The sequence below is a fragment of the Nicotiana tabacum genome, chromosome 10 (genome assembly GCF_000715075.1).
Source record: "Nicotiana tabacum cultivar K326 chromosome 10, ASM71507v2, whole genome shotgun sequence".
Classification (NCBI taxonomy): domain Eukaryota; kingdom Viridiplantae; phylum Streptophyta; class Magnoliopsida; order Solanales; family Solanaceae; genus Nicotiana; species Nicotiana tabacum.
Genome location: NC_134089.1, coordinates 104,824,871 through 104,839,051, shown reverse-complemented (window position 1 = coordinate 104,839,051; position 14,181 = coordinate 104,824,871).

Below are 14,181 nucleotides of genomic sequence, written 5' to 3'. Positions count from 1 at the left end.
GGTACTGGAAGCCAATATTAATGTGACAAGGGTGGTAAGCTAGGAGAGGGTAAAAACTTTTGATAGTGCGAGAAAGAGAAGGATTTTGCAGATGCAGATATGAATCTGTAACTCAGATTTGTGTCTCTTTAAGTGGACAAAAGAAACAGAGAAACCAGTAGTGGACAAAAAAAAATAAAAAATGTACTGAGTAGGATCTTGCGCTTATTACATGCTATAAGTAGATAAGGGTTCAAAGCAAGAAGCAGAAGTGCAGAGGCCAAGCCAACAGTTGCTCTATCCTCTGGGCATTCTTATGGGAAAACCACTCACAGCCTTAACAACCCTCCTCTCTTCAACATTATTTACGTGGTGTAGTTAAATCACACACCAATTTGTGTAACACATTGTTTGGTACGTGTCATGACCTTAGAATTGAACATGTAAGTTTTTCCTAAATAGAAGAGGGAAGGGTAATATAAGTGGTCCAGGGTAGAGATGCCAGTATGCCACCTTAATATCTACCTACTTTTTCCGATTCAGTCCAATGAGCGTTTACAACAGCCTTTTTCGAAATAACACTAGTAAACTCTCAGTAATTCTCATGACTTGTTTTCTTTAAATGAGCCAATACGAATATGGGGGTTAATTTAATTTAATAGCTATATACGTGAGATTTTTAATCTAGCTCATATTAATTAAAGTCCGGGTTTTAAAGCTATCAGGAAGAATTACAAAATTCTGGTTAGCTCCCAATTTATGCATACTCCGTAGTTAATTACTTTTGCATATATTGCTCGCGTGACATATTATCATTTAAGCAAAGAAAGAAGAAATTGAAAACATTATTCCTAGTATGGACATGTGTAAAAGTTTTGCACCGATAAAGATTAAATAAACTTCATGTTCGCTTCGACATTAAGAAAATTTCCTGCACGATTTAAAAATCCGCCTATTATTTCTTATTACTATAATACAGGAGGCTTAAGAGTCCATTACCCAAATGGTCACTCAACTATCTCAAATTATTTGCTAAAGTCATTTTTCTTTCTTTTGTAACAATAAAGTCACTTTTCTTTCTTTTGTAACAATAAAGTCACTTAACTATGCCTATAGCACTAAGAATGTCACTCAACTAGATTTTCCAAATTTTGGATTGCCAAATACCTATTTTACCCTCTAAATTATATGTGTTTATCTTCTTTTTATTTATTTTTTAACTTTTTAATATTATGATTTTTCTCTTTTTAATTTATATTATGGACTTACTTATATAATAAATAAATTTTATTTTTTAAATTAAAAAAATAAAAAATATTAAGCATATATAATGCTGGAATAAAAAATTAATGAGCATAATAAAAAAAGTAATTAGAATAATTTGTTCATAATAATTTTAGTATTAACAATAAAAATTCAAAAATTTATTTACACAAAGAGAATAAAAGAAAATAAAAGTTATAAATATATATTCCATGCACGTAATATAAAATAATTATTTAAATAAAAATATTTTTATAATATATATTATATATTCTTGAATTCAATTAAATTATTATTCCGTCATTATATGAGCTGAAAACTAATTTTTTATTTTTTATTTTATAAATAAAATATATTTACTCTATAGGTAAGTCCACACTGTAGTTTAAAAAGAGAAAAAAATTATAATACTTAAAAGGTTAAAAAATATTGATAATTTAGAGGGTAAAATATGTATTTGACAATCAAAAATTTGAAAAATCTAGTTTAGTGATCTTCTGAGTATTATAAGCATAATTAAGTGACTTTGTTGTTACAAACGAAAGAAAAGTGACTTTAGGATAGTTGAGTTTTGAGTAATTGACTCGGAGGCTTAAGTGGATAATTCATCAACTAGCTACTAGTTAGCTCATTTTAAAAGTTTTAAACCAATAGTATCGACAATTTAGCATCCTTTGTAACTGTAGCATTCTTAGAACCAAGGCCAGAGCCCTCTACGATATGGACTACGACAGAGATCAGAAGGCAAAACTCAAACTGCGTGAGCTACCAAAAGCTAGCTATAGGTTTGTGTGAACAAGAAGATCATGCTTCTAATTACTGATAGTGAAATAGATCTACAAGACTACAATACCAAAATTTCTTTCTCATGGCTTTAGCACAGCGCCGACCTGGCCACGGCAAAACTGACAAATAAAAGCTCTCCACCTCACAGCCAAAATAGATGGGGGCATAAGGTCTCTCAGCTTTCTAGATTTGCAGTAAAAACAGAAGAAAACCTCATCATTTAACGGAAGAGAATCTGAGTCACGACCTAGCCAGGCACCTAAGGTGGGTGGGGGGGGGGGGGTTACCGCAGGTCTAAAGTCGATATGGTCCCCTCTATCTACCTAGCGGATTGTATATCTTAGCCGTACGAGGTGCAAAATATTCGATCTCGATGGCTTAATATAGGCGGCTGATCCAGGTCCAGCAACAGCGACGTCGAGAAAATGGATCGGGTTTAATTAATTGGTACCCGGAGCAATATTTGGATAGCGGATTCCTTTGCTAATATGGACTACTGTTTAAGAGCAGACATGGTGGATTTTGGAGCTCTGACCCAGATCACTCTCCCTGCATGGAAAGTGAATTCTTCGGATTTGTGCATAAATATACTCCATTCTCTCTTCTTTCCATACTAGTTGAGGGAGCCCCCCGGGCCCAAACTCAAGATATTTTTATTAGAATTAATAAATTTATTTTAATTAAATAAGTTTAATTTGTATCACATTTTTTTACTAATTTAATATATTGACATGTCAATCAAGTCTTGTTGATAGGTCTTCACAATTATAAAAGTTTCATTGTCACATAATTGATTTGTTAAAGAAAAAAATTATTTATGAGGAAGCAAGTTTGGCCGGAGAATTAGTAAATACCAAAGGGACACAAGTGATTCAATATTTTATAAACTACTATGATTTAAAGTGTTCAAAATAATTACAACTCAAACAAGATCATAAATTGAAAAATATTTGGCATTTTTATGAATTTGTGAGCATATAATTGCTTTAGTTATAAATTTTTTTTTGTATTTTATTACTTGTTCACTCATAATTTCGCGTAGCACGGGTTGTGTAGTTAAATGTGGGGATTTAAGCTTAGTTTTAGATGAAATTCAAGAAAAACCTACATTTATCAAAGTGGACCTTAAGGATCAATTTAGTTCCATACTTTACGCTCAAAAAATTAATTCTAAGTTACCAACCAAGAAATTATAAGGAGATTCGATTTTCGCTGATAACGTTACCTTCATTTTTAATGTTATAACGTAGCACTGTCACTAATTTATACTTTTAGTATTTGTAATGCATCATAGATATTTCAAAGGAGATGGATATAATTGTTCATAAAAAGATTCAATTCAATTCAATGAGCTGAGAAAAATAAAACTAATTAAATGAGAATCGTGCTTGGTTCAACAGGAATAATATATCACCTCTTAAAATCAGCAAAAATTAGGATAGTTTTACATTTTAACTCCTTCTCCTCTTCCTATTCTTCATCCTCCAATGTGATTGACAAATTTTTTAAAAAAATATAAAGGTTATTACTTTTTTTCTTTCATAAATACTAATTTATTAATTCTTGAAAATGTATTTTATGCACTCTAGGTTAAAAACAGTAAGAAAATTTATAAAAATGACTTGCGCATGCAAAGGAAGAAAGTTCAACCAAAACCAGAATCAACATAAGCTTTTGAAGACAACTCTTATTTACTAAAATATTTTAAGTGATTTTTAAATATTTTATACCAATTATATTTCAATTAAACCCATAAAATATAGGCTTTAATTTTCTTTGAAGTAAAAATAAAAGTGCATGGAGAAATTAGTAGTAAATGAGATAAATACTTAAAAGCACGTAAAATGACAATCTCAAATAGTAACTAAACTTTTAAATAAGTATATTTCCAATATAGAAAAGCAAAATTTGTTTTAGTCCTTTAAAATCTTAACTTTCAATATTCATGAAATTATTTATTTCAAACTTACGTTATGCTTATTATGAACTCATTTAGGATTTTAATAATATATTTTAATTCACCCGTATTAATGAAGACCCATATTTTTATCTTTTAGAATCCTCTAAATAACACCAGTAAACTTTCTTTAGTTTAGAGTCTTTACATAAATTGACTTAAGATTAGTCTTATAAGTATATTAATAAAAAAATAATTCAAGTACATTAATAAATAAGAGATTCAGAACTACCCGAAAATAATTCTGACATATCTTTATTAGTACATATATGAGCTATAGAGAGAAATGAATATGGTTAGGAACATATAGCGTGGGACATGTCTAAATGTATAGCAAGACCTAACAAATTGTCGACTTGGAGAAAAAATTTGGCATACTTTGCCTAAATTTACTGAAATGTATAAGGTTAAATAATGTAAAAAGTAACCTAAGGGCAAAAAAAGATCCATAGGAAGTTACGTTTACCTATTTCAAAGGCCCAGGTGAGAGCGGTCTTAAGAAAAGAGCAATTTATGCAAACAATCCATTGAGGTTAAACTAATACCTTCTTCTATCCATTTGAAAATTATTTACAATATATACCTACCCAAATGAAACTAATTATCCCTACCTACCCACACTCATCCCAACTTTTTTTTACCCATTTGACTTAGCTTAGCTGATTTCGCTTGGCTTGTTTGACTTGGTTTGAATTGACTTGACTTGATTAAGTTTAGCTTGACTTGACTTGGTTTGAATTGGATTGGCTTGAATTAGCTTGATTCAGCTTGAATTGACTTCATTTGGCTAGGTATTAAAAAAAAATGGGGAAGAAGCAAAGTAATGAATAGGAACAGTTAAATGCTTTCCACCCCTCAGGTATTTGCTAAACTTTTCGAAAATGAGTGATTGAAAAAAATGAGATATGCAGGGAAAATGCAACTACATCAGTCACGTGTAGCAGTTTCACAGCATTAAAAACAGAAAAAATAAGGTAGGACAGCTTTTAAGAAGTAAACCATAAAACAAAAAGTAAATTTGACTTTAAAAAATAAGGTTAACACCTAAAAGTAATTAATTAAAAAGTTTACATTTTATCGGAAACTTTTACTAGGACTACAAAAGTCCTAGGTTCTCCTTTATTATATATAATATAGTAATGTTTCCTTCTTTTGCTTGTAGGTTTAATAAACTAATTCATCTATTTGAATGATATTTTTCACTTTTCAGATATAAATACTTTTTAATTTTGACTATGTATTTGAATATAAATCTTTTCCAGTTTTTTCGAAATAAAATTTACGTATTTAGAAACTGAGTCCGAAACTTTTTCGATGCTTTTTTTGGACAAAAAACACGTTTCTAATGTTAAAAAAAAAGATGCTTAATTACGTAAAACGCAGTACTATACTGCGTTTTACTTTAACGGAAAGTTGGTCGTTAAAGTGAAACGCAGTATAGTACTGCGTGTTATTTTAATTTTTTTTTTACTAATTCGCAGTACTATACTACGTTTTACTTAAAATCTGGGCTCAGCTTTATTTTATTAAAGCAGTTCACAGTATTATACTGCATTTTAATTAAAACACAGTATAATACTGCGAATTGCTTTAATAAAATAAAGCCCCTTCTTCTTCCTTGGACCACAGAACCGACGAACCCCATTAAAAAATTTTGGATTCTACTGGTCCCCACCCCACCCCGCGCGCGTAAAAGTAAAAAAAAAATTTGGGCCCCACCCGTCACCTAAAGAGCAAGGAGTGTAGGTCGCACACTCAAGACAAGCTTTGGATTCCTTCTTTCGGGTGCAAAAATTCGATTTCAATCAAATTCAAAAAACTTAAATCGAGGTATTTCGATTTTGTTTATGTCGAAACTCGTATAGTACATGCATATTTGTATTGTTTAATGTGTTTCCATGTTAATTTGTGTTATGTTTGTGTTTAAATTTGTATCTTATACCCAGATTGATTTATTAGCTTTGGTACAAAAAATTGTTAAAATTTGATAAATTATTTGTATTGTTCAAAAATTAATATTATTTATTTTGTTTGTTGTTCATATTTATATTTTATGTTAGTTATTTTTATATGTAATAGTGACCTTTTAGCGTAGTAAAATAAATAGCCTTTTAGCGTAGTAAAATAAATAGTCTTTTAGCGTAGTAAAATATAGAGCCTTTTAGTGTAGTAAAATATAGTCTTTTAGTGTAGTAAAATATAGAGTCTTTTAGTGTAGTACAATAAAGAACCTTTTAGCGTAGTAAAATGTAGAACCTTTTAGCGTAGAGTCTATGTAGTTTAAATATGTAGTAACTGCAAACTCTATCCAATTACACTTTACAAAATTAATTATTTAATTTATAACAATAAATTTATAAAAGTAACAAATTAATATATGTTTTAAAATTAACTCCAATATCGAGTCTGAAACCCATACATAATTATTCAGTTCAATATTAAACATAATTAATTATTTAATTTATTAAGCTAACAAAATTCTAAAAAAAGTTGAAATTGACACGCATAATAATTAAGGATAACTTGGTGCTACCGGGTCTCAAATATCGAGCCTGGAACCCATACATAATTATTCAGTCCAATATTAAACATAATTAATTATTTAATCACGCATAATAATTAAGGATAACTTGGTGCTACCGGGCCTCAAATATCGAGCCTGGAACCCATACATAATTATTCAGTCCAATTCAATAATTTTTAATTTAATTCATTAAACTAGCAAAATTCTAAAAATGTTGAAATTAACAAGCATAATAATTAAGGATAACTTGGTGCTACCGGGCCTCAAATATCGAGCCTGGAACCCATACATAATTATTCAGTCCAATATTAAACATAATTAATTATTTAATTCCTTAAACTAACACACACAATTAATGTTGAAATTGACACGCATAATAATTAAGGATAACTTGGTGCTACCGGGCCTCAAATATCGAGCCTGAAACCCATACATAATTATTCAGTCGAATATTAAACATAATTAATTATTTAATCACGCATAATAATTAAGGATAACTTGGTGTTGTCGGGCCTCAAATATCGAGCCTGTAACTCATACATAATTATTCAGTCCAATATTAAACATAATTAATTATTTAATTCCTTAAACTAACACACACAATTAATTTTGTTTAAATTATAGTAGACGACATGGACTTTCCTCCGCCTGCGCATCCTGGACCTGCCGAGGATCAGCTACTAGTGTTGCAGGGCGACCATAGGTCCTCCTTTGTATGGGAAGGACAGCTATCGATGCAGGCTCTCCGCCCCAGGAGACCTGACGATTTGTGGGAGTTCATCGTGGAGCATCCTTTCCATGCCCGCGTAGTCGCGCGCCTACAGGCTACGGGCTTCTATACGATTTTTGAGCTTGGACGGATGCAGCTTGATTGGTCTCTCATCACGGCCTTGGTAGAGCGGTGGCGACCAGAGACACACACTTTTTACTTGCCCACTGGAGAGGCCACCATCACGCTGGAGGATGTTCAGGTTTTATACGGGTTGCACGTAGATGGATGGGCCGTGGCACTGCCCCAGTACATTAGATCCATGATGCGTGCACAATTTTTGGATATGATGTGGCATTTTACTAGTTATAGACCTCAGGGTGACGTTGGGGGCAGTCGCGTTGCTTTGTCAGCCGTCAGAGATCATATGGTTGTTTTGCACCCAGACATTACCGATGAGATGGAGGATCTCCATATTGAGAGGTACATGCGGTTGGCGCTGCTCCTGTTTTTCGGCTGTGTCTTGTTCCCGAACACTTCGGGGAGTCTCGTGAGTATGCGTTTTCTCCATCATCTTCAGCAGCTTGCTGCTTTACCCCAGTATAGCTGGGGTGCTGCTATTCTCGCATACCTGTATATGAGCATGTGCCGGTCGAGCATGGGCCCATCGGTGGACATATGTGGTTTTCTGCCCCTCCTACAGGTGACAACATTTTCGAATACTCTATTCATTATTCCGAATTTTATGTGGTCGAAATGACTCATAAATTTTACATCAACCTTTTATCTTAGGCTTAGGCCTGGCAGCGGATCATGCCGTTGCAGCCACCTCTACCACCACTTGCGCCCGGTGAGGCTTATCCGTATCTCCCTCTAGATTCTAGGTGGATTCTCCGGCGTGGGAACTACCGAGGGACCGATGCTCATCATAATCTCCCCCTTATTAAGGATGTGCTAGATATGCTGGTGGACGGACAGGTAAATATGTACCTACACTTACTTGTTTTAAATTGAGTTGTGTTGCGCATACTCACTTTTATGTTATTATTTGGTAGTTCATCTGGACGTCATACATCGATGAGTTGCTAGCTCAACTGCCCGTTTATTTCTCAGTCGATCGACTGCTTTGGAGCACCTCCGTCCCGATGATCTTCTTCGATATGGTTGAGTATCATGACACAGAGAATGTGCTTCGCCAGTTTCACTGTCCCTAGCCTATACCGGGGGAGCCTGGATGGGTGGCTACACACTATCAGCAGGATGACCATGCTAGGCTAGAGGATATATATATGGGATGGCTAGAGCAACATGTCCATATTTGGGAGGAGCAGCGAGCTGACCGTATTCCTTCAGCACCTACATTTACCCAGGAGGCCACAATTCATCTGTATGCGTCATGGTACCGCTGTCACACCCGACTGATTATCGGGAACCCCATTCATGTACTTGGCGAGCGCTACAGACCATACGCCGGGAGGCACGAGGCACTAGTATGTTTTTGTGGCTTATTAATATCGTATAATTGTGATATAGCGTTATTTAATTAATATTTTAAATGTTTCACAGGCTATTGGGCATCATCACCTCTACCAGTTGGGACAGGAGATGCAGCAGCATACCGACATCCCTACAGTCGTTGACTATGGCCGGCGGGTGGCACAGTTGGCTCGTCGGACCCTGTTTCAGGCGAGAGATGCCGCGAGGTTGGACCACGAGGCTCAGTATGCAGTGTCAGAGGACTACCATCGGGGTAGGGGTGTCCTACGAGGGAGGGGTTCCCCACGAGTCGCGGGCGACGGCGAGAAGGAGGTCATTAGCAAGGGGGCGTTGAGGCTTCTGTCGACCCACCTGTTGAGGGACATGATGAGGACTTTGGAGTTGAGGCGCTTGGAGATGATCAACCGGGTTATATACTTCGGGTAGATGAGCCTTCTAGCAGCATGCCTTCGTACAACCTTCAGCTATCTCTGCCAGCATCGCAGGTCACCCCGTCAGGAGCATTGTCGATCACGGGTACATTCGACGGGGATGTAGACCAGTACTTTGCATGCCCATCTACCGCAGCTGAGGATCGGCCCACCCAGGACGTGGATGGTAGGCGCAGTTTGAGTTATGCCTCATCCCCGACGGTTGATGCGGATCTACCACAGGCGCAGGTATGCTTGTATTACTTTAAAATTTCAATTTGTTTTCTTTTCCTTAATGAGCTGACATAATTAATTTTTAACTTTCTTATGTATGTTTTGTCCCAACCCATCTTGAGGCCACTACATGCTTTGATGAAGATACCACAGATGCATATACTCAGGCGGCCGATGAGACCACGGTGAGAAAATATTTTTTGACTCAACACGTACAATACAAATATACTTTTTCACATGCTAAGATTACTACTTGTTTTGTAGGTTGCTGACGGCCCGACGACATATTCTTCAGATCCTGCCAGCTGTGGTGTCGATGCTGCTGCACATCCTCACATAAAGAAGCGACTTGATGACGATGATCCAGATAGTGTACCCGGGCGGCAGGGGATGCGACTTAGGCCGGCAGCAGCACTGAAGCACACAAGCTGCGGGACTTACTGATTTACTTATGTTTTTAGTTTGTGTAAATAGTGCATTATGTAAATAATGGTAACAATTATCTTTTAACAACATTTTTATTTTAATTGCGTTTGAACAGCAATTTTACTTAAACAGTACACAAGAAACACAAACATTGCAAACGTAACACAAAAACAAACAGTAGAACTAAAACCATCACTACACAAAGGATAACTAAAACCATAAAATGCAGTACTATACCACGCGTTATATTAAATTTTTCTGTAATAAACCAGCTTTTTTCACATAGTTTTTATCTTTTTCAGAACGATAAGACAACTCCATAAAACGCAGTACTATACCTCGCTTTATATATTAAATTTTTCTGCAATAAAGCAGCTTTTTTCACACGGTTTTCATCTTTTTCAGAACGAAAAGATAACTCCATAAAACGCAGTACTATACCACGCTTTATATATTAAATTTTTCTGCAATGAAGCAGCTTTTTCACATAGTTTTCATCTTTTTCAGAACGACAAGACAACTCCCTAAAACGCAGTACTATACCATGCTTTATGTATTTTGTCTCGCCTATAAATAACGGCCTCATTGTAGTTAATTTGTGTGCTTAAAAATTAGTAAAAGCAAATATTTCATTAAAAGTAAGGGTTTTTTACTAAAAGCAAATATTTCATTAAATGGCTCAACCTCTTCGTCCACCAAAGTGCAACTGTGGAAAAGAATGCTCGATGCAAAATTGTTGGGACATTGGTGAAGTTGGACGCCGCTACTGGTGCTGTATGAACCAGTTATACAAGGTTCCCGGCGAACCTATTTGTGATTTTGAGGAATGGGTTGATGAACCATGTTATCAGGAATGCTACAGAGAACAACTGCAGTTTCTTCATAATATGTGTTTATGCCAATGGGAAACACGAAGAGAAAGCGATAGAATTATTGTAGAAATGAGGGCGAAACTGAAGGAGGTGGGAGAAGAAAAATGGAAAGCACAATGGAATTGTGAAGCACAAAAGGAACGTAAAAAAAATATAAACGGGAACTTGCGGAGGTGAAGGCGAAACTGAAAGAGGTAGAAGAAGAAAAAGAACAAATGAAAGAACGATTTAAGTGGTTGGAGCGGAGAATAAATGGCAACCGACACTAAACATTGGCATGTATGTGTTTAGTGTATTTTTCATATTTCATCTATTTTTATTATGTTGGCCTGATATGTTTGTGTTTGTGTTGTAGTAATGTTTTATTTTAATTGAAGTGGCATGTATGGCATGTATTGAAGTGGCATGTATGACATGTATGTGTACTAAATTTTATTTTAATTGAAGTGAAAGTTAAGTTTAAGTGTTTGTGTTGTTATATGAAACTATCAAACCACGCTTTACATATTACATTTTCCTACAATTAAACAGCTTTTTCTTCACTCATTCCAGATTGTGGAACATAATTTTATTTGATATATATTGCAACATACACAAGTACAAACACGTATTACAAAAAACAATACCAAAACAAAAGATTAGGGGTATCCTTGATAGTTGGGTACATTCGACGAACTTGCTCCAGAAGCCGAATTACCACCGCCACGCACACCACTTGAAGGACATTTACGATGGTCGTGTCCTGTTTGTGAGCATATGCCACATTTTCGCGCATAAACGGTGTTACCAACATCCATTTGGTTCCGTATACGCGTTCTCTTTTGCACTTGCAGCTTGCGCAAATAGTCCTTGTTACATACTATCTTAAAAGGTTCTGGCGGCCAATAATACTCAGCACCTAATGGCTGCAACTTCCCACTATACGTGTCTACGTATGCAACAACACTGTATTGCCTATCAATATAGTTTGTTGCCCCATATCCAACTTGTTGAAATCACTTCAACGCATGTGCGCACGGTATGTGGTATATGGTCCATTTCCTACATGAACATAACCTTCTATTTTCATTCACCGTCTGTAGATTATTCCCACGGTGTCTGTGGATAGCGGTCTTAACTTCAAAAATACCCCGTTCATGATCGTACTGAAGAAATAAATGCCACTGTGCTCGCCTCCTGGACCTTTCAAATTTTCTCATGGGTATTGGCATAAATTGAACACCCTTGTCCATCAATGTTGATGCAGCTGCATGCCTTTCAACAAACCTCTCCACACTCTGTTTGAATGTCATGCGGACCATGGCAGTGACAGGCAGACCACGGGCAGACTTCAACAAGCCGTTAAATGACTCCGACACGTTTGCAGTGAGGGCTCCCCATCGTCTGCCGCCATTAGCATGCAATGTCCATATGTGAAGCTCATGCCCCATCAACCAAGTATAGGCTCGTGGTTCTAACTGCTGGATCGCTTCATGCGAGCCATCCACATTAAGTCATGCAAGGCCTTGTCAGGATATTTCTTCTGGAAATTGGCCTTCAAGTGACGCACATAGTAACAGTGGTTTGCATATGGTTCCTGCCATTCAGGCAAGTGACATACAGAACTTAAAATACCACCATGCCGATCAGATATTAGACAAATACCTGAACGTTGTTTGACAACGTGCTGCTTCAAGTGGTTCATAAAAAGCGTCCATGTCTCTTCGCTTTCGTGGGCACATATGACAAAAGCTAGTAGAAATATTTGCCCGTTGGCATCTACTGCAGTTGCAATCAAAAGCTTAATATCATATTTTCCATAGACATGAGTATTGTCTATGGAAATAACAGGACGACAATGCACAAAACCATCAATTGCTGGTTTATATGACCAGAACACATAGTTGAAAATATTTTCGGGTCTGTCCGAACTCCACTCACGCCTCCATTCAACAACAGTCCCGAGGTTAAAGTATTGTAGTGCGGCCATGTACCTGGGCAGATTTGAAAAAGACTTATTCCAGTCGCCATAAATAAGTTCAAAGGCACGTTTGCGACCGAGATATACCTTTCTTTTGGTTATAGTACAACCATACTCCTGGTGGACGGCTGTAATACACTCTTTAATCTTGAACCTAATGGACACTTTCAAATATGGAATCAAGACAAGAGAAATGAAGTCCACATCCAAGTTGAAGTGATTCTCATTGTATGTGTCCATTTCACATCTGTGCTCGCTAATAAATTTACCCACTTTCCATAAACCTGATTTTTTCTTGGTGGCACGCAACATCCAGTAACAACCCATAAAGTCTCTACGGCATACAGCCTTGTATTTCTCCGTAGTTGACTCACTTACCGTCATCTCATGGCACTCTCTTATACTATAGATTTTTATAGCCCTAATTAGGCGAGCATTATTGGGGAAATACATGCCCTTTGTCAAAACAGCTGGTCTAGACTCATCCCATATCGCTGACCGAAATTCATCATCATCCCTTGTGAGGGCATCCACGTTTGGCATGCTTGGTAAATTATCAAGGTAGGGAATATTTCGCTCATGAAATGGCACGTGGGACTCGTACACTCTTGGTCTAGCGGGAGGTGGAGGAACATGCTCCCTCGTCAGCTCAGGTTCAACATTCACTTCCTCCTCATCATCGCCCTCATCATGGAAGGGTGTGTCATCCCCAGACTCATCCGCATTATTATCATAATCACTATCATCTTTCTGACTCTGCGCATCTGCCAAATCACGAGTAAATATGTCGTCTATAGGCAACTGTGTGAGGTCAGGAGCTTCAAGAAGCTCGTTTTCACTGCACAAAAAGAACAAAATGATAAGTTACCCAACTAGATAAATACTTTAGATATAGCTATATCACTTTACTTACAAGTCGTATTGTCTTGACGTTTCATGATGGATATTTTCTTGTTGGTGATGACTCCCGGATGGACCACCGTGGTCCAATACTCCAGAACTACGCATATTCCAACTAGGAGCGGGGTTATAGCTTGTAAAATTCATATCCGGACGGTACCCCCTATGAAAAATATGAGTGTTAATACAAATCCAATTAAAACATAAAATAAACATCGCTAAAGCGTAGTAAAATTGAAGTTTACCAGTCGTCTTGTTGACTATATAAAGTCGAAAAATTATTTTGTGGCTGCTCATTCGCCGGTGGTGACAAGTTTAAATCAAGGCAAGTTTTTTCATCAGCAATCTGTCCAGCAAAAACTGCTCCAGAATAACCACCCGATGACTAGGGGTTATCCCTACTATGCACACCCTCATTATTGGGAACGTCTTCCACCTTGACGTTCATTTCCAATAATTTTATTACAATGAATTCCCTGTATTCATCCGGAATCCGCAAAAAATCTCTAAGAGTTTCATCATCCTCGATGTTAAACTCAGAATAATAAGCAAACTCCTACGGAGTCACTGAATACGAAAATTTACCGGTTATTTTAAGGTTAACCGAATGCCTCCTGTCACTCATTTTTGTACGTAACAACGATACCAATTTATTGTACTCCAT